Source organism: Chamaea fasciata, unplaced genomic scaffold, assembly GCF_029207755.1.
Source record: "Chamaea fasciata isolate MVZ Bird 193981 ecotype frontalis unplaced genomic scaffold, bChaFas1.0.hap1 SCAF_1, whole genome shotgun sequence".
NCBI lineage: Eukaryota > Metazoa > Chordata > Aves > Passeriformes > Sylviidae > Chamaea > Chamaea fasciata.
The window spans coordinates 69,696,973-69,722,035 of NW_027094086.1; positions in this window are offsets into that span (position 1 = coordinate 69,696,973).

The following is a 25,063-nucleotide window of genomic DNA, read 5'->3' on the forward strand; positions in this document are numbered from 1 at the left end:
CTGAAAAACAGTACTGTGTGTTTCCTCTTTTTTAAATTAAGTAGCATTATCACAGGGACATGGTGGATTTTAAGAAGTAAATACTTTCCTAGGAATGGTAAAAATTGGTGTTAAATGTGAGCAACATCCCAACAAAAAAGCACAGTTGCCACATAGGAGAAAAGGAAAAATTGGGGCATTCATTTGTCCCCTGCAGGATATCTGAATCTGTGAAAAAGACAGTTAACTGTCCTTAAGTGTAGAATAAAACAGAGTTGTATTTTGCTTGTCTGCAATAATGCAAGGGTAACAAAAAGAGGAAAATAAAAGTATTTAAGATCATACAGAGGTTGCATATTTTGCGTGCATCCATACTGATTTGAGGTGTTTTCTACTAGATTTTCCCTTCTCAGAAACAAGGACAGATAAAAATATTGCCTGTAGATTTATTCTGATTGCTGCTTCTTTGATTGTAAAGCTGAAATAATGTACCCTCCAAACCCACTAATATTTCCATTGTGACCAGACTTGTCCAGAGTTTTACAATCCTAATTAGTTTCACAGTTGTCTTGTTGTTTTCCTGTACTCCCCCTCTGTCTGCTCATCACCATCTGCTGTTGTCCACGGTGAGATCTTAAAGGAAGTACCATCTCTTTGTTCTGCCTCTATACAGCACTTCATAGAAATAGCTCATTATGGGAATCCAGGGCTGAAATTCCTAAACACCATGGCAATAAATGTAGTGGACAGAAAGAATAATGAGTCTCAGAAACAGTAGAGAAATGCCCAACTCCTGGCTTTTGGGTAGTATCTCCTGCTTTTTGACTCCATCTTTTGTTCCTGTGCCATTTCTGCTCAGCCCATTACAAGAATTGCTGGAAGAAGTTAGATGAGCACACAGAGCTTGGTGACAATGCAGCCATCGTTTGGGAAAAAAAGGCAGTGATGGATGTGGGAAAGGGAAAAGTGAACATCAGAACAAATCCTCTTTCAAACTCACACAAGTGCAAATAGGGAAACATCACTTTTATCGGTACCTGTGCTTCAGACCGACTGCTTGAGGCTTTTGTTCTGTTTTTATCAAGTTAGAAACATTTAAATGAAGACACCTTAGGTGCCAGTGTGTCCCAACAGGGAATGGGTGTGGGTGTGGTCAGTGACAATGACTAAAATGCATCATTAGCTCGAAGGATCAGCCTTCCTCAGTCTTCAGTAGCTCTTACTCTCTCCCAGAAGTCAGTAGCTGAGCATAATACTCAGTGGATGCTTCCTACTTATTTCACTTCTGCCCCCTATTTCTCACAAGTTCTTTATGTTTGTTATTTGTACTTGCTAAGAACATAAGATCTGGTTCATTAAGTAACTGAAAGAACTGATGACATAGGAACAACAAAACATAAATATCATTTCGTCTGGGAAGTTGTGGGTGGCCAGAATTGGGGCCTCTGCAATTGAACTCTATTATAAATTCTTGGAGTTTAGGGGTTGGGGGGTGCTTAGATTTGTGATGAAGGATATGAAAAATCTGAAAGAAATGGATATTTTCACTACTACTTAACAGAAAAGGGCAACATTTCTGAGCCAGGTTAGTTCAAAGGCCTCACTTGGATTAAATGTGATCAAATTGCCTCCAAAAATCTGTGGCTATTAGAAATACAGCAGTTTGGGAGGCAGTGTATTGAACCTCAGTGACTGGTTTTTGGCATTTGAACAAGTCAACATAAAATGATGAAACTAAATATTCGGGAGGTCTGGTCTGTCAGAATTCCTGAAGAGAAATTCATTTTCATAACTGTTCATCTTACATTGTGGTCTGTGGTATTCAGTTTCTCATAAAAAATCTTTTAAGTAGAATTGCATTTTCAAGTTAGGCTGAAGTTGTTGTTTATGGAGATTTACTAATACTTTATCAATTGTTACAAAGTTCATCAAGTTAGTATGTTGCTTATTCCCACAGTTCATACCCAGTTTCAGGATTCTCTCATAAAGTACTTAAACCACACAGAATATTCATTTATAGGACCATCATGTCAAGTCTGTAACATTCTTTCAACTATAAAAAAAATTATAAATGCATCATTACTATAAAATACAACCTTGCCGGATATTTATTTTTAATGTTTAGTATATCCACTTTTTAAAGGAATATCCAAATCAGTGCTATTGCTTTAAAATTATATGACCAATTACATAAGCTACAACCCTGTTCTAAAGAAGTAGATATCTCTGCAACACAAGCAGTCTGTCTCAGCATAGGAAATTGCTGGATGATGAGGAAATGCTAAGGTCATACTAGTTAGTTATTTAAGGTGACTTTAAAAGACCTAAATGACTACTCAGAACATGACAGTGTTCCCAGGGAAGCCCCTAGCAGGGGTAACACAGCAACCCATTGTGCAGGGCAGCAATTAGGAGTACCAGTGCTGATTGGAATCCTGGGATTCATTGTTCTTCCTGATTTTCAGGTCATTCCACCCAATGGACAGATGCTGGGGAAATCATAATAGAGATAACCAGTTTGGGGATGCCACTTCAACAGAGGAGCATGGGTTAGTGTGGGATTTCCACTTGTTCTGACACTGGTAGAGGAAATAACTTATTTTGAGAGGAAAAGCTAACTACAATGAACACAAGTATTTGGTGTTGTGTGTGGGGAGATAATTGCCAGTGTGCCTCTGGCACCTTTGGGGAGCCATCTGGGCTCACATTCCTTTCCCTCCTAACACCCTGTGATCACTGGGGTAAAGACCATCATTACCTGTTCCCTGCAGAAGTGTTCCCAGGATGTACCAGCAGTTGCACCTAAGGCATGTGGACACTTAAAAAGCCTCAGAGCAGCAGTAAATGGCCCAGAAAATGCTTTCAAGCAGTTTGGCAAGCCAGCTTCAGGCACATTCCCAGGGCCTGAACTGTCTTGGTTCCCCCTGTCCATGCTGGCTATTCTCAAAGGTCAGCATGGGGCTCTCAGGGGTGGGGCGGGGGTGCGTGAGAAAGGAGGAATTGGGAGTGAAAGGCCTCCAAGTTCTGCCATGGAGAGACTGGTTGGTAAAACTGATCTTTCTCATGAGTAGGGCCCCAGTGCAAGCGAGGTCAGCATACCCTATTGACAAGCTCCTCAGGGAGCTGGTCTTGTTGAGCAGTATCAGCATGTTCGACCACCCTCCTCCACCTGGGATGTTTCGCTCTTCGCCTTTGTTCTGTCTTGGACCAGACCAAATTTGGGACACCTGTGTGTTCTCCTTTCTTTCCTTCATCTTATCTTTTCCACCCATTCGAGCTGCCATAAGGTTTTCCTGGCAGCAGCATAATGATCATTCCCCATTGGGTCAGCGCAAGGTGCATTTATGCAGAACACACTGGGAGCTGCCTTAGCTTTAGCCTTGACCCTGCATCAGGCTCTTCACTGGGTAAAGCAGCCTGGATAGCAGTGTCTGCCCCCACTGCTGAGGGATTACTCCTGTAGATCATGGGAACAAAGCAGGCAGATGGCAGGGAGGCAGCCTTCCAGGGCATAGTGACCTGAGTGAATCCCAGGAGTAGTGGCACACAGCTGACCTGACTGGGTGTCCAAGTGTGGTGAAGGAACATGGGACTCCTTAAGGGAGTGAACAAGCTGAGGGCACTGTGAAGGGAGATTCCTGTGACTGCCTGAGGAAATACAAAGACTGTAGCTGAAAGATGAAGAATTTACACTAGAGAAGGGGCACTGAAAAGTTGGAAAAGGTCGGAAAAGGGCAACAAGGAAGGCTGGGGAGACTTTGCCTTATAGTAAACGATATAAGGATGCCGATCTAACAACTTAACAGTGAACGTAAACAATTGTTAGCACAATTTACTAAAGAACATGGTCAAATCCAAATCACCTGAAGACTTTAAATCAAACTAGTTACTAAAAAAATACAAGACAGCTGAAAAAAGGCTTGAAAACAGACAACAACAAAATTATGTCCCACGCCCTGAGTGTAGGATAATCCAAAGATGTTCATACTGGCATATCAGAGCCCAAACATGCTCTGCATCTTCATTATGAGCAACATATCATTCTTAGCTAAACTAGTACCTGCGAGTTGAGCAAATTCCTTATGCTTGTAAGAAAATATCTCTAATTTCAAGCCAAAACTCATTTTTTGTCTCAGTGTTTTGCAAAATTTTTCACTTGCTGTACAATAGGTCATGAGGAGGCAGGAAAATTTGTGATCATGATCTTATATGGGTGTATAACTGTGCAGTGGTAAAGTATTTACTTGTAGCAGATGGAATGAATATGGGAGAACATCTAATGTGGTAATTGATGCTAAAACCTAAGGCATTAATTAAATGTGTGTTCTACTCAAGGAGTCGAATAAATGATGAGTGACAATTAAAAATGATGTCTTTATAATTATTCCAATTCCTATTTATGAAAGTGGAGTGTGACTGCATATGAAAGTATGATTGAAGGTTTGATGACTCCCTATTCTTTCACAGTTAAAACGTTTGCAATTATTTCTCCTGCAGATTAGAGCAATGCATAGTGATGTAAAGTAAAACAGCGTAGGCTTGATTCTGCAGTCACTTAACACAGGTTTTATATTGGCATATGGTAACTCCCTTAAGCAGAGCACTCCTCAGTTAGGGTGATTTGAATGGACAATTAAGCTCAGCATGCTAAATACTGCAAATTCAATATGAACATCTGGGGATGCACTTAAGGATCAATGATTCATTTTTAAAAATAACGATTTGGTTAGGTTTGGAAAGTCTGGTGCCACTGTAAGAGTGGAGATTACTCCTTCCTGATGAAGCAGTGGGAAAAATCTCTTTCCTTCACAGGGCACAAGATCAGCCTATTCATAGAAGTTAGGGTCCTTTCCCTCAATCTGTGTGTGTCTAACATATCTCTTTGAAAATGCTTGATTAGTATAGCAGATTCAAACTTTTCCAAAGGGTTGCATACCACTGTCTTTGGATTATGTTAACTAGAAGTCATAATTGGTTGCAGTACCAAGAGATGTTCTGAACACAATTCTCCTACATTTCCACAATAACTCTTTAAGGTTTCAGATTGTGGAAAATTCACTTCTCTCTGTAAGTTTTGAAAACTCTTCAGAGTTACAGCCAGAGTTGTTTGGGTTTTTTTCTTGCCTATCATGTAACCATTAATAGTTCTCATTTTCATTTATTCTTCAGAAGTTGCACTGCAAATATTTTTATTTGGGAACAGAAGTTTGATTTCCTATTACACCCAGGAATTATAAGGTAGAGAAGATGAGTCCTTCGTTTATTTGAATTTTATTTGTATTTATTTTTACTGTGCATATTCTTTTGCCTTTCTTTCACCTCTCTTTCACCCTCTGTAGTTGTTGTGAATACGCTGTGGAACCAGCAGTCCATATCTTTGAGAAGGCAGTAAGCTCAAGGCTACCTGGCAATGCTGTTGATTATTTTTACAGCAGCTTTGAAAAGAAAGAAAACAAAAAGTGTGTGTATGTGTGCATGTATCCACAGGTTTATTTACCCACACTCCAAAGATAAATATTCACTGAAGCTTTAAACCCAATGCCAAGCTGGAGAAGATGGTTTTTGCACTGGAGTCTTTTCTAGCACCCAAGGCAAAGGACTCTTCCCTTGTCTGCAGAGCAGTAGCATCCTTGCAGCCTCTGCCCTTGCTTCTCTCAGGGGTGGAGAAGGGGGTGGCCAAAAGCCTGCTTCATCTGTCTGCTTTTCATCCTCTGATACTAGTACCAAGCCTCTCTTCTCAGCCTCCATGGCTCACTTCTCCTATTTATATTTCCTCAGCATTTTGCAATAAAAATGCTACCATCTTCCAGCTTGAGCCTTTTTGCTGCTGTCCCTGTCTGCTCCTGAGTGCTGCTGCAAAACACCTTCCCTACCTGCCCCAACTCCTACACCCTGTATAGCTGTCCTTACTCTTTCCAGCTGCTATAGAAACACTTCTACATTTACATTTTGTGTTTCTGTCTGGAAAACATCTTCTCTCTTCCAGTCCATTAGCAGGTCTCCAACATCTCTCTTTTGTGCTGATTCCTCCTGTCGCCTGGTGCATTGTGATACATTAGCTGCTCTGTTTACCTTGTTCAATTAGCTTTTATTCTGCTCTGAGTTGGATTTTAGCCATCCATAACTTGTGAGTATTTAGAATTAGATATATTTTGCAAGCCATTTGAAAAACAAGGATATCAAGCTTCCAGATGGCATAAAACACTGGTTTCTGGATTTAGTTCTTCTCAAGATAGAACCTGTTAAAATCATGCCTGACTGGAAGGGTGGAAAAAAAGCAAGAGGGCAGTCCAAGTACTGTGCTTCTGGGTTTTGTTTTTTCCTCTTTTTGTTTTCCTTCCAAGAGGGCCTGTTGCAGGAGACAATTACATGTAAATAGACAGAGAAGAGCAGGACAGTCAGTTCCAGTATGCATAAGATGCATCTAGGAGATGGTCAAGATGTACACATAAAACTAACCAGGGACTCATCTTCATGTCAAACACAATTAAACAAGATGGTGGAAGTGCTGACATTGTGATTAGCCATACTAGTTTTATTCATGTCACAATAAAAATTCACCATAATAATCTTATTAAAAATAAACAGCTGTATAATTTAGGAAATATTTTGTTCAATAAATGTTAATGCTACGAATTATGCCTAAATCACAAAATAAGGTGATTTTTAAGGTCAGCTCTCCACAGCTCATTCGACCCTTAAAGAAGAACTTTACTTTTTACTAGTGCCACTACACTTTGATCTTTCTTCACTTCTCAATTCCTTCTTACTTTACAAAGCTACTGCTCATCATCTCCCCTGGAAAGCTCCCAAAACTTTAATCTGTTTAGTCCATTTGTCAGGGACTTTCTCCTTTTTTAATAGGTGGAACTCAAATATTCTCACTGGCAGCCTTTATTTCTCTGGGAATATTAGGCCCCCATCGCAGCTTTCTCCTGATACGAAGGCTTTCCAAATGCTGCTCCCTAAAAAGTCTTTGATCCAAAGCAAAGGCCTTGGTATCATGCCTGGCCTTCCTTCAGCAGAACACAGCTAACAAAACAACATGGGAAAGAAAAATCTAATCTGGAAGTTCCTACCTAGGGAGGGGAAAAGTACTTCTATCACACATGCAGACATCCAGAAGAAGTCAGGGCATGCTGAGAATAAAAGAGAGTAGCGCTGCAGGATTTTGGACACTGCAGAGAGTAAAGGCCAGAAGACCATCCTTTGGCTGACCACAATATGACTGCATGGAGGAGGGAAAGCCACTGACTGGCAATCCCATTGAGCAGATGTCCTACAAGAGAAAGTCATTTGTCTCATCACCTGCTGAGTCAAAACCTCTTCTGACAGGTCAGCAATGAATACCCACAGGAAGAATCTCAATTACATTTTTGCCCATGTTTCCTCCACAGTTATGCCTGCCCAGGAACTGTGATATACCAGACTACATGTCAGTCACTTCCCAAAAGCCCCATAATGTTGTACATGAGCCATCCAACCCCAGATGCACGTACAGCAGCACAGCTAGCAGAACAAGGCATACACACGGCGGTCTTTCATTCAGTGATCCTATTTTACAATGTTGACAGAGGAATCTATCCATGTTCATTTGCCAGTCTGCTGTCAGTATTGTGGTATTTATATTACAGATGCATTTACATAATATTTATGTATTGGTGCTGCTTACACTAACTGGCTTTCCCACCCGGCAGTTGGCAGTGAGGCTGGCACCCGGGCAATTGCAGATTTAAATGATACTGTTGTGCTCTTTGAGGCAACAGGTAGACACAGTTTTGGTGGATGCAAGGGCCAGGTAGTAAGGAAGGCATGTGGTAGTTATGCCTATTTATTTATGCAGACATACTAGGCTAAGGGAATCTTAAGAAGTTTAAAAATGCATAAAGCCCAGTGGCAAGTCAAAGAATTGCTAACGTTGAGCAGAGAATTATCCCTTCCAAAAGTTAGACGTGCTGACAAATTGCTGCTCTAAACTAATAGCAGTGTTGAAGACCTCTCTGCTAACACTATCAGATAAATACATCTACAATCTCTGCTTCCCACATTTGACACTTCTTAAGGGCTTGCCTACACAATGAAGTTGTTCTTACACTGATTTTAAAAAATATCATTTGGTTTATAAGTGATTTAGTTTAACACCATTTAAATGACTTCTTTTGAAAAGTATGTGTTTATATAAAACATTGGATGCATGCAAGAATAAAAGCTCTACAGAAACCATTGTCATCCAGGTTCTGACTTGGACAGAAATAGGATTGTTGCATGATTTCCAGTCTTGGACTCAGATGAAGGTCTCTTCTTTGTTTTGGGTTTTTTTTAAATAAATGAAAATGTCTCTAGGCATTTTAAATTAATGTTAAAATTTTAAAAATTGCATATATATATATATGTATATATATTTATATAGGTTTACGCACACACATACATATAGACATATTTTACTTCTGTTGACATAGCTAATGCTTTTATTAGATGTCTTTAGCTGCTTCAAGACACTTTCACTGAATAAAATTAAGTGCTGAGGCACTCATATAGTCCTAGTATTTCTAGACTGAAGTGCTTTCCTCTGTGAGATACAGAATGTCTAACAATTCCTTATCATTAATATGGTTGTAACTGACATGACAAATCCTTTCTCTGTTGTCCATCAACGTTCTAACACTAAAGTTAAATCAGAATTGGCACAAGTGGGATTTCTCCTGTTCTATGATGTAGAAAGAATAGCTAGTCATGGTTTGTATAATTTACTTCATAGTCACTGTTATATACAATACAGTTTCCTAATGAGGCCAATTCCCTAGGCAACAGCCCAAATCTGTAAATGTCTAAGCACAGAAATACTGCCAGCAGGATGTCTAATTCAGTTGAACTCAATGGAGATGATTTGGTACTCATAATCACCTCACCTCCATGAGCTGTATGCCTGTTTTAAGCATTGTATTGAGAAAGAAAAAAGTACTGAAATACTCCTTCCTAAGGGAATTTTTCTAAAACCTCCTCATTTGCCCTGGGTATTTTACTGCCCATGTTTTGAAAAATTGTTTCTCTCCTGAAATTCAAAACAATCTTCAAGAAAAACAACTAAGAAATTAAACTAAAGAAGCCCTAAGTACACTTAATACAATGCCTTGTGGTTTGAGTAACCAAAGAAGTCTGCTTTTGACTATTTTATTTTCCTGAAGTAAAAAGAAGTTTCAGTCTTTCAGATCACATTATGAGATTATTTTCTTTTCCTTTGGCTTGTCTCTCCATCATTCCACATCTTCTCTCCCACATCTCTATTCATCTGTGTGAAAAGCCTTCCATTACAAATCAGTAGGATAATTTTGTCTTGTCCGTCCTTTCAGATAACTTCATATGCACTTTTTCATGTGTAGCAACAGATGCATTTACTGCACCTTGATCAAAAGTGAGGTCTAATTGACTTCTTACAGGAAGACTGAATAGCAATAAGATGACTACACATGGGGATGATACAGCTTGCTATGTGTCCGGGGCACCAGAAAGTTTGGCAATGTCCTGACAATACTCCTAACTCTGAAACACACCATCCATTGGACCTGATAATTGCTGGTATAGGTCACTACAGCATTATCATGAAATCTCAGTGAAATGGCCCCAGGATAGAAGGAAAATAGATTTCGAAGCTGTTCCTGTACCACTGCCTCCCAGCCATGAGTGCTGCTCAGCCCGTCCCTGTCCAGGAACTGGTGCCACAGCAGCTTTGCAAGGGCAATAAAAAGAGCAATCAATTTTTACTCCTCCTAAAGGACAATGCAAACATACATGCCTCAAACCCAAGCTTTAAAATAGACAGTGCGAAGGTTTTACTAGGTCATAAATGTGTGATTCATTGCAACCTGTCTTACATGATAGGACAGAGCTCACCTATGTGTTGGCTGCACTTTTGTTCCCAGTGAACCCACTGCACCGTGGAATATTAACCTGCTAGACATGAAAACAAAAAGAAGCTTGAGGAACATATGGGTACATTGCTCCCTATCTGTCAGAAAACTGCCCAGGGAAATGAGGTCAGCTATCTACTCAGAAATCACACTTGAACACAAGGGAGCCTAGGTTTGTTTCTCTAAATTGCAGAGGGTTTGGCCTTCCTCACAGTGAAAGTGGAGGAAAATTCCTTCTGCACTTTCACCAAGGTAGGGTCAGCAGCTTTATAAAGCACAAGGATACATGAAGCAGAAGGACTTGCTATTTAGGCTGAATAATAAAGTTTCTTTTAATTCTATGTACTGTTTAATTGCGTACTGGTAAATGAAGGACTAAAATACTCACCTGTTTGGTTTTGCCTGAACTATCCTTCCACTGCCTCTCATTTAGCTTTGGCTATCCTATTCCCAAGACTGTGATCCAGTGGAGACACATTATCTGATACAAATGTATGTTATCAGGAATAAAAAAGGAATTGCTTTTCTTCAATTGTATAGAGGTATTGGTAAGGATTTCTGCTCACTGTATGATTTTGAATCTCAAATTGTGAACATTTTCTTTGCTGATCAAGTAGATTTGAACTGCCACTTAGTAGGGGAGGAAATTCTCCTAGATCTGACTGGTGTTTCTGCTGTACTGTCAGTTTGCACATGAACTCCTTTTAGCTAATCGTGAGCAAGGGGCAAAAATAAATAGCTATGGAAAGAAAGCCTCTACAATTATGTCTCTCTGGAACCAGAATATCCTAGACCTGTTCTCTCCTATGCAACATGTGAAAAAAAACCCTGCAGTTGGCTCCCCTTTCTAATTACTATAAAGATAGGAAGGAACAAAATCTGTTCTTTTATATAAAATTAATAGAGGAGGTTAGGGAGAGTTCTCCAGCAGATGCAAATGGAAGAGGCTTTTGAGGGAAAGCCCTTCCACCTTAAAGGCCTCTAGTAGGAAGTTCCTAAAAATTGCAACAGAATCTAGATGACTAATTACTGAGGTTGTTTGAGGACTTAGCCACAACACAAATATGTAAAGACTGCAAGGTCTAAGGACTAATCATCATACAAGGAAGAAACAGTTTTTTGTTTTCCCTGTTTAGCTTTTATGGGTCATCTGCCACTGAACTGTGAGCAAGTCTGGGAAAGCTGGGACTCTTCCATCTCTCATATTTAAAGTCACGGTGTCCAGATCTGGACTTGGGTGGAGAATGAAACCTTTCACTGGGGGGCAATTCATTGATGGCTGGAAGACATTAGAGTTGTTGACATCTGTTAAGTATTTCAGAAATTACAAGGATATATAGTGATGAGCAACACAGAGGCCACATCAGACCAGAGCTTCATAGTCACCCAGGAGTTGCATAATTGAGGAAGAAACACGGATTCTTTCCAAAAGATGTCAAATCAAGTCCATCTGTATGGAAGCAGGACTGAAAAATGTGCATTGTATTCTAGTACCAATCCAAGCAAAAGCTCAGTCAGAATTTCACTTTTACAGCTCTGTCTGATGCATAGTTCTGCCTTTATTCTGATAGGCTTCTTTACACTTCTGTAGCACACATTTCTCCTTGTTATCTTTAACACAGACAGATTCAAATCCACATATTAAATTCTACTTTCCTTCTGCTAATTCTTTTACTGTTGCATTTGCATTGCTTCCTCATTTTTCTTTGTTGCCTTTCCTAGAGATGTGGGAGTGCTAATTAATTAATTCTCTTATTATTGGGAGGTAGGAATGTGTAGCTGAAAAGCAGGGGCATTACAAATATTTAGCTGAGGTATTGTAGGGAGTGGGTGGCCACTTCAACAGAAGTTTGGGATCTCATAAGTTTCAGGCAACAGTGGTTTAATCCTCAGGTACTGCTGTTGTACTCACTGCAGGAATTCCCCACTGGATGGTCCCCCACACTTCTCCACCGAGTGATTCTCTGTTGTAAGTTTTCAAGAGCCTGTGCTGTTTTGCAGCATAAGGGAATGTTTTCTGAATTCCAAGCTGTTACCTTTCATATTCTATTTTGACTGCATCTGATTTCTTTCCTGTCCCTGCCCCATTCACTGAAGTGGTGTTTGCAAAGCTGCCATCGTAGCTTTCCTGGTTCATGTAAATGAGGTGTAAACTCCCAGCAAACAGGGCTACCATGCATTTAGCCATGTCTGATGAGTGCATTGATGAGGCATGGGAAAACAAGACAGAGGAAAGTTGTGAAGAAGACTGACAGAGCTTACAGGAACCAGTGTTGGAAAGAAGTCATTTAGGATGTCGGGCTTTGATTTTCAGCAAGTTATGATTTCTGTATTACTACAGCAAATAGTTTCCACCTCTCCCACCATGGTTCTTTTATTTTTGTTAGAGGTTTTCCTTTGCCATGGATCCACTTTCTCACATAAAAGCCATCAACTAGAAATTAAAATCCCTTTTCTCTCCAAAGAGAAGAGATAAACAACCCACCCAGATTTTGGGGAAAGAGGGTTGCAATCAGATTTTGCTCTCATTCTAAATTTTGTTCTCTTTTACATACTGTCATGCAGGACTTGCACAAACAAGGAGAACTGACTAGCTAAAGAGTAAAGACACTAAAACTTAAAATATCAAGAGAGCTGTCAAACATATTGAGTAAGTGGAGAGGAGTAGAAATTTTCTTCTGATCTCTTTCAGCTATTGTAAACACATCTCACTTGCAGCAGCACATCTTATCAACAGATGTTGGTTCTTCTTGTCTTTAATTGCTGTCACTTTAGCTTCTAGCAGTTCCTGCTTCTACAGCTCAGTCATACAAAAGGACACTTCTCTAACCTCCTTTTCCTCTGCTATCATGCCCCCTCTCTGGGTGTGTGTTTTGGAGGGCTGGATGTGGGTGCACTTTCTTTGCAGCTTCACTTTCCTGCTGCCATGCTTGCACTGTAGTGTCGATGTGTGGAGGTTGGTGGTGTAATCCCTCCATGCTCAGGGTGTACCACTGATTCAAAGGATGAAAACTGTTTTCTTCCATCTGGTCCCAATCCTGGAAAGCTGCAGGAAAACTGTTTGGCAGGTGCTGCTTAAAGAAAGCTCTTCTCATGCTCAGACAGGATACCCTTTTTATCCTGCATAAAAAGTGGCAAAGTGTTTTTCTCCACATAATCCTCTCAATTCCTGTCTATTTGCTGCTCTTCTTTTCCTACCCCCACCACTGCCTTTTCTTTCTCCTATGGGACTGGCAGAATCTCAGAGGAAATAAGTAAAGCTTTCCTAATATAGAAGCTCATCTTCTCTGAAAACACTTCTCATTCTGTTAATGGAGTTCTGGAAATGTTTCAGTTCTCTCCCTACACTATTACTTTATTCTTTTCCTCTGATAGCTGTCCAAGCACCAGTGTCATCAGTTTTCCTAGCTTTATTAGCTCATTTTGCGAAGGAATGCTCAGGCAGTCTAACAAAATAATAATAAAAAATTGGCTGGAGAGTTTTATAGCTATGTACTCTCTTTAAAAAAATAAATATGCATCTGGAGGCATCTTTCTGAGACCATTTCTTTACAGGGGTTTTATGATTCACAAATATGTGTGCTCTACATACAAATATCAGTGGAAGATAACACAGGTTTCTTAGTAGATTTACATATGTTCCTTCCCCCTTCCTCTCTTACCCTGATAAACACCTGGCCCAGGGCTCTTCTTCCAAAGTCTCTCCACCTATGATATCTGTGCTCAATATTTGCAAATCCACCCGTAAAATTTTATATAATGAAAGCACAAAGTGCCTGCAAATGCTCTGCGTAGAAGGGAGTGCTTTTTCTGTGCCTCCCTCCCCCACAGTTACACTAGTTCTGGGGAGAAGCAAGGGAAGCGCAGAGCAGCAGACATGGAAACGCTCTTATCCTTCAGTGAGAGTAGGGTTTTCCACCAGGGAGAAAGTGCGTCCTAGTACCAGGGGCAGATGGATTTGCTGTACCCAACGCTGGTCTTACAGGCTGCAGCAAAGAGGGAGGGAAACTCAGGTACCCTCTTGTCCCCTCAAAACCCCAACCTGAAGATAGGGGTGGGGCAGAGTGAGCAGGGAGCCTTCCATCCTCAAAATAGAAATTGTGGGGAGCAAGGATGTGCTAAGCACGAACGCGTGTAAGGGTGGGAAGTTGGTGGGAAGTGGGTGGGAGGAGGAAGAGTTCTTCAGAATGGTGGCATCTAAGGAGACTATGGCTGAATGCAGAAGTATGGGCAGCCCATAAGAGGAGAAATGACTGCAGTTGCCCTGGGAGAGAACTACTTATACAGGGAGTATGAAGCAGGCTCAGTAAGCACATGCTTAAAATACTCCACCTGCATTTTGGAGACATTCATTAGCACAGGCTACCTTCCTTGTGCTTCATCCTAGCTGCCCAGGATGTGCTTTCTTGCCTACTCTTTTCCAGACACAACATGTGCAAAAATAAGAACTGACTGAGATAAGCACCACACAAGACATGGACAACTGCTGCTGGCACTACCCTGTCTTAATGGCTTGTCCCAAATGCCTGTGGGATTTGGGATGGGGCACAGGAAAAGAGTTGCCTGGGATGGGCTTCCATTTCACACAACCTCTCCCAGGAAAGACTAACAGGTGTCCCAGTCAGAGTGCTCCAGAGCAGCATGAACAGAATTTCCAGGCAGGTTGCAACATCTGGTGGGCCTGGTCCCCTTTCCATTTTTGACCCATAAGGACACCAGCAGAGCAGTTCCTTATCTGTGGTCCACCCAAAACTAAAAGTGAGGGCAAGAAAAAGAAACTGGATACCTGTTAGAGTAACTTGGTTGCATTAAGTGTAGTTTGGGAAATTAACTGGTCTTGATAAAGGTTGGCCATGCTGGCATCAGCGTTTGGAGTGCAGATTTGGTCATAACTATGTGCACAGAGTGCAGAGACAGGAAAAACCTGAGCCAAAAAAGTGTGTTCTCCAGCAGGAACATAGAATTAAGGTACTACTTTTGTGCTGCATTTTTATTAGTGGTATCTCAAAAATATCACTTTTAGCATGCTTTTTTTCACTTCTCCCACAGAAGCATGAAAATTAACACCAGCTAGCAAATTTTTCTATTGCTCTGGAGGAAATGTTGAGAGCTGTTTAGACATTATTTTTCTCATTTGCTTTTTTATGTTTTTTTACTTTAACAAAGTCAAGTCATAATGAAATAACTGATTATTTTCCTTTTTTAAAAAAAATTAGTGCATTATTTAATGCTTTTTTCCTCATCCCAGTGTTTAAGACACACACAGACACACCTCAACAAGCAAAACACAAGACCCTTCATTCAGAGTCATTTCCCACCAAATTTAACACTGGGCATGATATGCCAGCTCAGACAATATAGAAGTGAAAGCTGCATGGTCCCAGTACACATCTCCCAAGAACAGGCGGCAAGCTTGCCCCCTGGATGGCTGGAAAACATCTTCAATGATTGGATTCTGCCACGTGTGAGGAAATACCTGTGCTGCCCATGGAGGTGAGGTGAGGTCACATTTGGGGGCTGTAATTCATTATTCCCTACCCATCCTTTATTCCAAGGGAAAGGTGTTTAAGCTCACATCTTCTTTTGGCTGCTGCTATGCCACCTGGAATGGTCAGAAAGGGCCTGTTCCCACCACCTTTCACCTTATCTCTTGGTGTCAGCACCATCCCTTCCAAACCAAGTGGGCTAAGGAGATACTGCAACTGCACATGCAGGAAAACACGCTTCCACAGTGCAAAGGAGGAGAAATCATAGTGAAGTCCTAAGCTTCTGCAGTCCTTTTCCTGCATACCAAAATCCCAGGACATCACACCTACCTGTCTTTACCTGCTCTGTGCCTGCACAGGAGTGACAACTAGGTTTTTTTCCCCCAGGCTGAAGTGTTTCCACTTACAGGTAGCTTATGCAATCCTGGACATGAGTTAACTCTACTGCAAACAGGAACCTAAGCAGTGTCAAGGTCAATTCCTGTGAAAATATACTATGCTGCTGCTTGGTCTATCATTCAAATTACTCAAGGTCAGGTTTTATTTAATCATGCTTTCTTCCACAATTTTTTCCCTCCAATATTAAAATAAAAAACCAGCAATTAGATAACGAAGCATATGTAGCTTGTTTTCTTGAATTGTTTCTCAGCTTTTTCCTAAATTGTCACTGCCCCTTTGGACTTCAGCAGTGGGATAGCTGCCAGGTTTCCACAGAGATGCAAACAAATTCTATGCAATAAAATATCATCTCTACATAATTTAAGCCTCAAATGTACATGGTGACAGTTTTATGTTTGAGTAATATGAAAAACCGAGATATTGGATGTGGGTATAATTTAGGATTGAGAGCTGCAAATATTTCTGTGCCCTGGAATCCAGTTAAAATGCACCACTGCACATGCCGTGTTTCGGTGGTGAAGTATTGCTTGCCTCTGATTGCTGCAGGGTAAGAACTTTATTTTCCTAACCCATGATTTAATGTTTTCCACCCCCTGTAAATTGTAACTAACAATGCCCTCTATGTGAGCTCTGGTAGCTGAGGAGACAGGGGGAGATGGCTGCAGCAGGGAAAGGGAGGGGAGAAAAGGGCAAAGGAGAGGAACATCTGCAATGGGTTAAAAAACATTTGCAACTTGCCTTCTTAAAGAACTAAAGGCTGAATATTGGGCCAAAACTCCAATTAGATGGTGGCAGTGGAACTCCACTGATTTTGAAGGAGCTTTGCCAGTCTGAACCAGCTGAGAAGCTGGTCTGCCATTCCACATTTAGTGTCCAAAGTGGTTCAAGCAGGGGAGGTTTGAAACTGTACTCCTCACGTAGCACGGAGGGGCCTGCAGGAATAATGTTTGCTTTGGCATGGAGGTGGGTTAGTGTAGACCCAGCAGTTCCTGCAGTGAAAGGCTCCTTTTTGCTCTGAGTGATGGTGACTTCCATAAAGACAGCAAATTCATCCAGGGATGTGCCTTAACCCACATCCTTCTTTAATTCCTAAGTCCTTGCACAGTGCAGACCTCAAGGTGAATCTGTGTGGATGCTCTTGCCCTTGTTTTCATCCCTGGATGTCCTCTCTTTGTCTGCATGGCACAGATCTCATGGTGTTTTCCCTGGGTACCTATTCCAGGTATTCAGTACAGCAGAGTCTGTGTCAGGACCCAATAAACTCTGATGCTTTTGAAATGCCTCTCTCTACAGCTGTGGGTCTCAGGGAAAAGGAGCTGCTATGTTTCCTCCATCTCCCCTTTTCCATACAGAAAGCCCCTAAGAGGATTTTTTGGGTAAGATTTACCCATTTCTGGCATGATACCTGAAATTTGCTCTCTTCTTCCTTCTTATCCTCTTCTCTTTTCCCAGGATGCTTGCTCTGGCTCCATCTTGTTAGAAAGATTATCTTCTCACAGCATGCAAAATTAAGAAGTAGCTGTGAGGAAAAAGTGCAGATAGATAAGAGGTTCCTCTCATCACAGGCAGCCTGGTGCAAAATGTTTCAAGCAGTGAAGGAAGGCCTAAATGAGGCTGAGATATAACAGAGCTAAGATCCATCTCATGAAGGCCACCTTCTTTCCAAGAGAGGAGTAACAAAGCAGAGGACAGGTGGACAGGGAATAGTACCTGATTTCTTTTATGATATAGTGATCAGAGGATATCAAAAAAGAACAGCAGGCAACAGTTTTAGAATAGACAGAAACACCACAATATGCAACTTACAATAAGCAGCTCCTCAGATTAATCACAGCATTTTGTGAAGACTTAAAAATTGTATGGGTGCAAAACCTGATTGGCAAATACATTAAATTAAAAGAAGATAACTCTCATGTAGGGAATCCCTGAGGCACAAAACATGAAGAACAGGGAACTACTGAAGGAAATACCACTTTGTGTTTGATCTGTTGCTATGGTCTCCCAAGAGCACGTAAGTATTGGCCATCCCACCAGGTAGGGCACCGGGCTGGTGGCCTTGGGTCTGACCCAGTACCGGCTCTGTTATGTTCACAGGCCCAGTTAGTCAGGTGCTGAGTGCCACCAGACCTGCAGCACTGCTCCCTTCAAGAACTTAGAAAATAATGGGCTAGATCAACTCTCTATCAAGACCGAATACTACCAAGGAATTGGTAATTCCAGATATCCTGTCCAGGAATTCTGAAGACATTTTCCTTCCATGTAGAGGAAAATGAATGTATATGATAGATACTGACTGAACTATAAAAAATCATCTAACTGATGCATTTCTAGTCGTTATATTTACCTGAGTCAATGGTAAGATGGATATCCCACCAGTCTCAGAGAGATAACCCAGTCATTCTTTCTTCATGTCCTCTGGGCTCACTTTGTGCTGATATTCCTCACCTGACTGCAGCCATGGAAAAACATCTCCAGTGAGAAAAAGAAGGCATTTTTGGAAACCAGCACTGAATGTGTTTTGTGCGGTAAAACTCCCGGGACAATCTTTTCCCCTTAGCAATTCAGAAGGGTGGTGCAAGTGTGGACAAAGTACACATACATGCCACATGCAGGAACGGATGCCAACCCCTGAATGACTGCACTGTTTACTTCTGATGCCACATTATCTTTCTTCCAATATTATTGCAACAAACACCAGAAATCCTGACCCAGAACATGTATCTGTTGTCTTGTGGGGGCATCTGCAATACCATGGGTTTGTTGCAAGCTGGTAAATGGTAGTCCTAGATCAGCTGAGATTTGGTGGTGTGTTATATGTGGCAACTTGAGGAAGATGCTGAGTTCACAGACAGAAGTGCTTTATCACCAAAGGTGGTCCTAATTTGGATAAGCTGTTATGTCACAGCACACCACACCGCAACACTGACATTTTGCTGCTGAGGCTTCTCAGCATCTTAGGCATGTGAGTAATATTTATGATTTGAAAGCCAGATTATTAACATGTCCATTTTTCGATAGCTGGAAAAACCTCCACAATTCTGCCAAGTATCTAGGATTTCTTTTTAAGAAATACAGAGCAGATGCCACAGTTTACCAATCAGTTTCTTTTAAATTATAGAATCTATGTCATGATGTCAAGTCTCCTTGTCAGGGATTATTGGAAACATCTCACTGTTATCTGTCTGGAATAAACATCTCATGCTCTGAGTGCCCTGGTGTCAGCTAACGAGTGTATTAATATTGAGCACGGGATCTTACTAATTCCCTGCTGAATAAGGAGTAATGGCCTGAGAGCATTTAGCAGTGGAACAGATCATCACAACAAACTGACTATAAGCATTTCTAGGAAAATATAACAGCATATGTAAATTCTAGATTCTGTCACCCTTCCTCACATCAAGCCCTACCTTGCTAAACACCTCCTGCCTTCCAGAGCTCTTCCATGAGCAGGAATTCCTCAGTGAAACAGCAGTAGTATATTTACAAATAGGGGACCAATTTTGTGTTTCTACTATTCCCCCATTTTTTTTTTACTTCAGCTGCTTGAACTGGATACCCAACACAAAACAGAAGACATGTTAGTCCTGGTTCAAAACTATGTGATAACCAAACTATTAGAGTTTGGGTTTAGGATTTCTGGGGAGCCTACCTGATGGGTCCTGAAGCAAATTAGGACAAGGAAGAAAAACTATTTTCTTTCAATATGATTGATTTCGGTAGGATCTTCAGAGATTCACTTCACACTACTTGCAAATTCATATTACTTCATGAAGAAACATCAGAAATTACCATAATTTCTCCTAAGAAAAATGTATGCCTGAATTAATATGCCTAATTAGTGGGTCTCAGTTCAGTGCTGAGGGCTGTTTAATTTAACATTTAAATTTTGCATATTTCCTCCCCTCATCCTTTTTTTTACCCCTATTTATTACAGCTTGTCACACAGCCCTTTCAAGAAGCTGATAACAGTGTAGGACTTTACACTCCTTGATGTGGACAGCTATAGAGCTCGCTAATCTGGCATGGTGGCCATTGCTCTATCAGATCTGATATTAAACCTTCAGAAATAATCTGACCAGATGGATCCTCCTGCATATTTAATTCCTCCACTAAAAATTATACACCTAGCTGTCACAGTAACTTCTGGACACTTTGCAACTGCAGTCGACCCATTTAGCTTTGAAGTTGCATATAAAAGAATTGGGGCCTACCTCTGAGAATGAAGTACTTAGAAAGAGAGATGAAGGTGTTTTAGGGATAAACTCTTGTCTTGGTTTGGGAAGACAGGTATCTGCCAGGTAATAAAAAAAAAACAACTGGAGTTTCCTTTGGAATGGAGAGTGTAAACCCCCTCTCCACCCTTTTTTTCTTTTTCAATTATAAATTTACAATCAGAGGCTCTTAGGCAAAGATTTGGGAAATAGGAATAGCAGTTCTTTACTAGTATGTATTACAAAGCAAACAAACACACAAAAAAACCCCCCCACCAAACAACTACAGCATTAATAACAAACGAAAACAGTACCAAGAACCTTGAGGGTTTTGTTTCACAAAACCCAGGGCAGTTTGTTTCCGGTGTCCCTGCAGGATCCTCAGAGCACCAAGCTGAAACAGTGGAAAAGTCCTGGGCCGGTAGCTGGGATGGCAGAGTGTCTCGGCAGGCAGGGGCAGGATGTCCCAGCAGCGCAGGGGGTGCAGGGTCACACTGTAGCAAGAGGAGCAGCGCCGAAGAAGCCGAAGGCGAGGCAAGGCCTGGACCAGCTCCCACGGGTGACAGATAAAACTCTGGATTCAGGCCGAACTGGTGATAGTAGATTTCCCAGGACTGTATCCCTTTGGCCACAGTGAAACTCTTCCAGCCAGCAACAGCCGTTCTCTCTCTCCCCGAACACCGGAAAAAGAAGAGCCCATAGCTGCCTCAAGATCTGTCTTTTACCTGCGTTATCTCCCCCTTCCAACTTTGTCCACCTCTTTGTTTCGGTTAAGTACTCTCAAGTATCCAACACTTGGTGTCCTTAGTAACTTATGGGGAAAAAATTCTTTAGAGAAAGAAGGAACAAACCTAACCCCCAACAACTCTCAAATATCAGGAAGATGTCTGAATGTACAGTTTGCTATGCAGATTAACTTAGCCCATTCTGGGATTTTGGTAATTCTTCTGATTTTGCTAAGTGTGATGTGTGAGACTGCCACTCACTTAAACTCTTCTGTCACAAGTTCAGGATTTGGTAGTTTGTTTTTGTTTTCATTCAAGTTTTGATTGCCTGTAACTATTGGTAAAAGAAGTGCAGGAATGTGGTTTCAGCATGAGGATTCTTAGATTGGGTGGCTAGATGGGTCTAAAGGTGAAAGGTTTTGAATACTTACCTTCTTTTTGAGTAAAATCCATCCAGTCTCTTTTAGTTTGGTCAATTACAGACCTAACCTCATTTCCACTTACACCAACAGGAGTTTTATCCACTGCTTCACTTGGCAGAACCCTCTACTGAAGTAAGAAATAGTGTAGCCTAGTTAATATCAGAGTTCCCATTTCAAGTTGATTTTAAAACCTTTTATTTTTAATAATGTCTCTAGCCTCATGATGTGGTATACCAAAGAGCTGACTCCCCGCAGGTAACAAAAGTTTAGAAGAGTTTTATTTGGATGGAGAAATGAAACATGACTTGAACAGTAGCTGTCAAAGAAAATAGAAATTTAACATTGGGATGAAGGTAGATTTAATTGGGAGACATGAGGGAAGATGAAGGAGTTAGAAAAGGGAGAAGACATCTGTTTATATTGTGATATAAACCCATGCCTATAGGTCAGCAGTGCTGTGAGAGATGGAGAATAATGAAAAAGTCAGCATGGCCTTAATCCTCCTGGTCTTTTTCTAAAAAAATTATCATTTCATATGGCAAGTCTCACTTTCATCAAACTCATTTCCATTATACAGATTTAAGTAACAAATTGTTTGTCTTCTCAAAAAGAAATATGCCAAAGCACATGCTAAATCCACAAGTAAAACTATGAGAAATCAGTCTTCTGCTTACTTCAATCTTGCTATCCTTTTTTTTTAAATTTTAGCTTTGCTGTAGTTGCCTGAATGGTATTGGTTTCTGGAAGAGCCCGGAGTTGTGAACATCAGAAGATGTCCTAAGCTAAATTTTGTTTTCCTCAGGTGTGTTTTGGTTCACTCAGAATTGCAGTTGTCTCAAGATAGTACCTCCAAAATGTTGAAAAGAGAAGTAAAAAGCATGTATACTAGATTAATATCCTATACCTATCTTACCCTTTGGGCTTTTCTTTCCACCTGAGTTTTCATCCTTTCTCTTGTTCATTTCTTTAAGAATGTGTGAAAACTCAAAGGTGGGAAGCAGAAAAGTGCCTCTGGTAGTCCTGTGGCACCTGCTCTGTTTGATCTCCTCATGGTCAGTCACTCAACACAACTGCTCACACTGCACCACACATCTGTCCTTCTGCCCCTTCTTGTCCCAATCTACTGTTCTCCACAATGGCAAACTGCCTTTTCTTCCACAGACCATCTCTTCCACCTTTTCAGCTCATTCTGGCTCCATTCTTTTCTTTCCGATGTAGTTCTGCGGCTTGACAAGGCACATGTTATTTCCCCTAGAAACACAAATTGATGGGTATGGTCTACCACGTGTTTACGTTGACTTTAGAGAATTTTGGATGTAATCCTCTCCCTCAAAAATATGGACTGTAAAGCAATATGTTATTTCTTCCTTGTTGGTTCTAGAGTGTTCCATGTAATACTGCAAACTCAGTCCTTGCCTTGCACACAGCATTCAGAAAGTTGCTGAATGTTGCTTCTGTGCTGTACATTTATTGACTGAAACATTTGAGTTGTTGCTTTTCACACTGGTAATTTTAGAGCGCAGATGCCTAGCATGTTTACTCACATACCAGGGCTCACATTTAATGAGCAAAATGTCAAGTATATTGTTATCCACCATAAAAACTGTGAAAAATATCCTTGCCATCTGCAGTGTGCCTTCTGCTTCAGCCTAAAAGACTTTTACCAGCAACTACATGAAATTAGCATTAAAGTCAATATTTATAAATGGAACCACCTCTAAAGGGCCGGATCTTCTCCCCTCCCACACCCCCTGTTCCTCTGGGATCTAATGAGCTGGGGAGGCTGGGTGCAGGAAGGGAGCTGATTATGCTGGCTCCTGGTTGCAGTCAGCCAGAATAATCTCCCTGCACTGAGGAAGAAGCAGAAAGAGAAGAGTGGTACTAAATGGCACTGACAGCGTCCAGGGGCCAGATCCTGCACTGGTGTCAGTAGTTGTAACATCATTGTCCTCACTGAAGTGGCACAGAGACCATAAATCAGCACAGCTTGGGTGACTGACACGGCACTGTGTCTGATCTGCATTACCTGAGGATGGAGTCCGTAATAACACTCAAGGAATAGATGGTGGAGAGTAGAGCTGAAACTCTGCTCTGGGATTTTGATTGACCACCATCAGAAAAGAATGCCATCTTCCAAGAAAATGTTTGCTAATTCTCCACCAAATATGGAAAAAAACTGGCCATTTGTTCTGGCCTTTTATTGCCCTCCCGTTGCTGAGGACACTGAAGATCGTATGCCGCTGAAATCTCTAGATTGTACTGCAAGAATAATAAAATGAACAATTGCCAGTAATGGATAACTGCTCCTGGGCCTTCTCCAAGCACCCTACATGAACTTTTAATTTTGCTCTTGCAAAATCTTCAAACCAACCATGATTAGTCTGCTGCAGAACTGAGATCTAAGCACATTTTGAAAACTGTTGCTGTCCACTGCTGTTATCACCACATCCATAAGCAGACAAAATTCCAGCCAGATCTTTATGGGGCAGAGTTGATGAACTGAAGACAGAACATGCTCCCTCAGGTGGGTGACCAAGATAACTTTTGCCATTTGTTCCAGCTGTTCTGCCAAGTCGCCCACATACCATCGCCTCCACCAAACTCCCATGAACCACAGCCTAGCACAGACATCATGAAACTGGTAACTCCCACAGCTGGAGGCTAATGAAACAGAGAAAGGTAGCATCATCATATAATCCACAATACTTTGCCTTTTTCTTTGTACACATATTGAACAGGAGGATCAGGATGAAAATTGCTGTGGTGATTAGCAAACACAGCATAAATATTTATCCAGAAAATTCCGGATAAAATACATCTTAAATTTTTTATTTATGATTGTTTAGATGTAAATATATTTCATTAATTGGACTTTAAGAAGGGCACTTACATGTTCCCTTAGAGTATTTCTAATATAATCATTGCTTGGGCAATTAGGCCACTCACTAAGCCACAAATCTTATCTTTCACACCGGTGAGTCATAAATAAGGACTGAGTCACAAATAGACCAGACAGACAAATGGTGTCAGGAAGGAAATAAGATTGGCTGTGAATATATTTAGGCTGAAAATTAGAAGATGGCTGCAGACTACCTGAGGAATGCACTTCTGATATAATTTTCTAATTGGGAGGAACTGAGCTAAGAGAAGTAACCTAAATTGTTTATCATTTAGCTTTGCAAGCTCATGAAAGCAATTGTGTGCCAAGTAGGAGAAATTCCTAAGACTGAATTTGATGATAAAAGTCCTCAAGGATTCAGAGTCTTTGCCTGCCATGTAATTAGAGGGCTAGTGGCCTGCTTACCCAAGTTGTCCCAACCAGTCCTGTTGTTATCAGTAGTCCTTAGGACTCACACACAGCAAGGACAGATTGGACAGATACAGCAATGCCAGTGTCATCATACAGTCAAGGTTCTGTGCAATGCAGACTCTAGTGTTCACACTGTGAGTGTGAAGCTGTGTTGCTGTGGCTGTTGCAAAACCCTCCTGTCAGAGAAAGTGAGAACACCTTGACTTCCTATGACTGTATTCAAGGGCAAGTTCAGTTTTTCTGTTCTATGATGGGGTATTCTATGATGGGGTGCACCTAGTAAAATGGAGAACAGCTAATAGCTCTATAAGCGAATTAAATGTTTTCCAGTGTTTGACCAGTGCAATGACTTTCTGTCATGCTGACCAGAGTTCCTGGGAACTTTTGTAATACAAATGGGATTTATGATTTTGGCTTGCCTTTACTGACTTCTGTATTTCTCAAGGAGAAATGGAGACTGTGATTTTTGCTATTCATGGAAGACAATTTACTTACTTCCTTGATGTAAATAACACTGAATATGCTGATGCAGCATATAACATAGGCTGGAAGGATGTCTGTATGTGAATGCTATCTGCTAAATGAAAAGAGCCCCATGTCTGTCACAGCATGGATTTAACTGT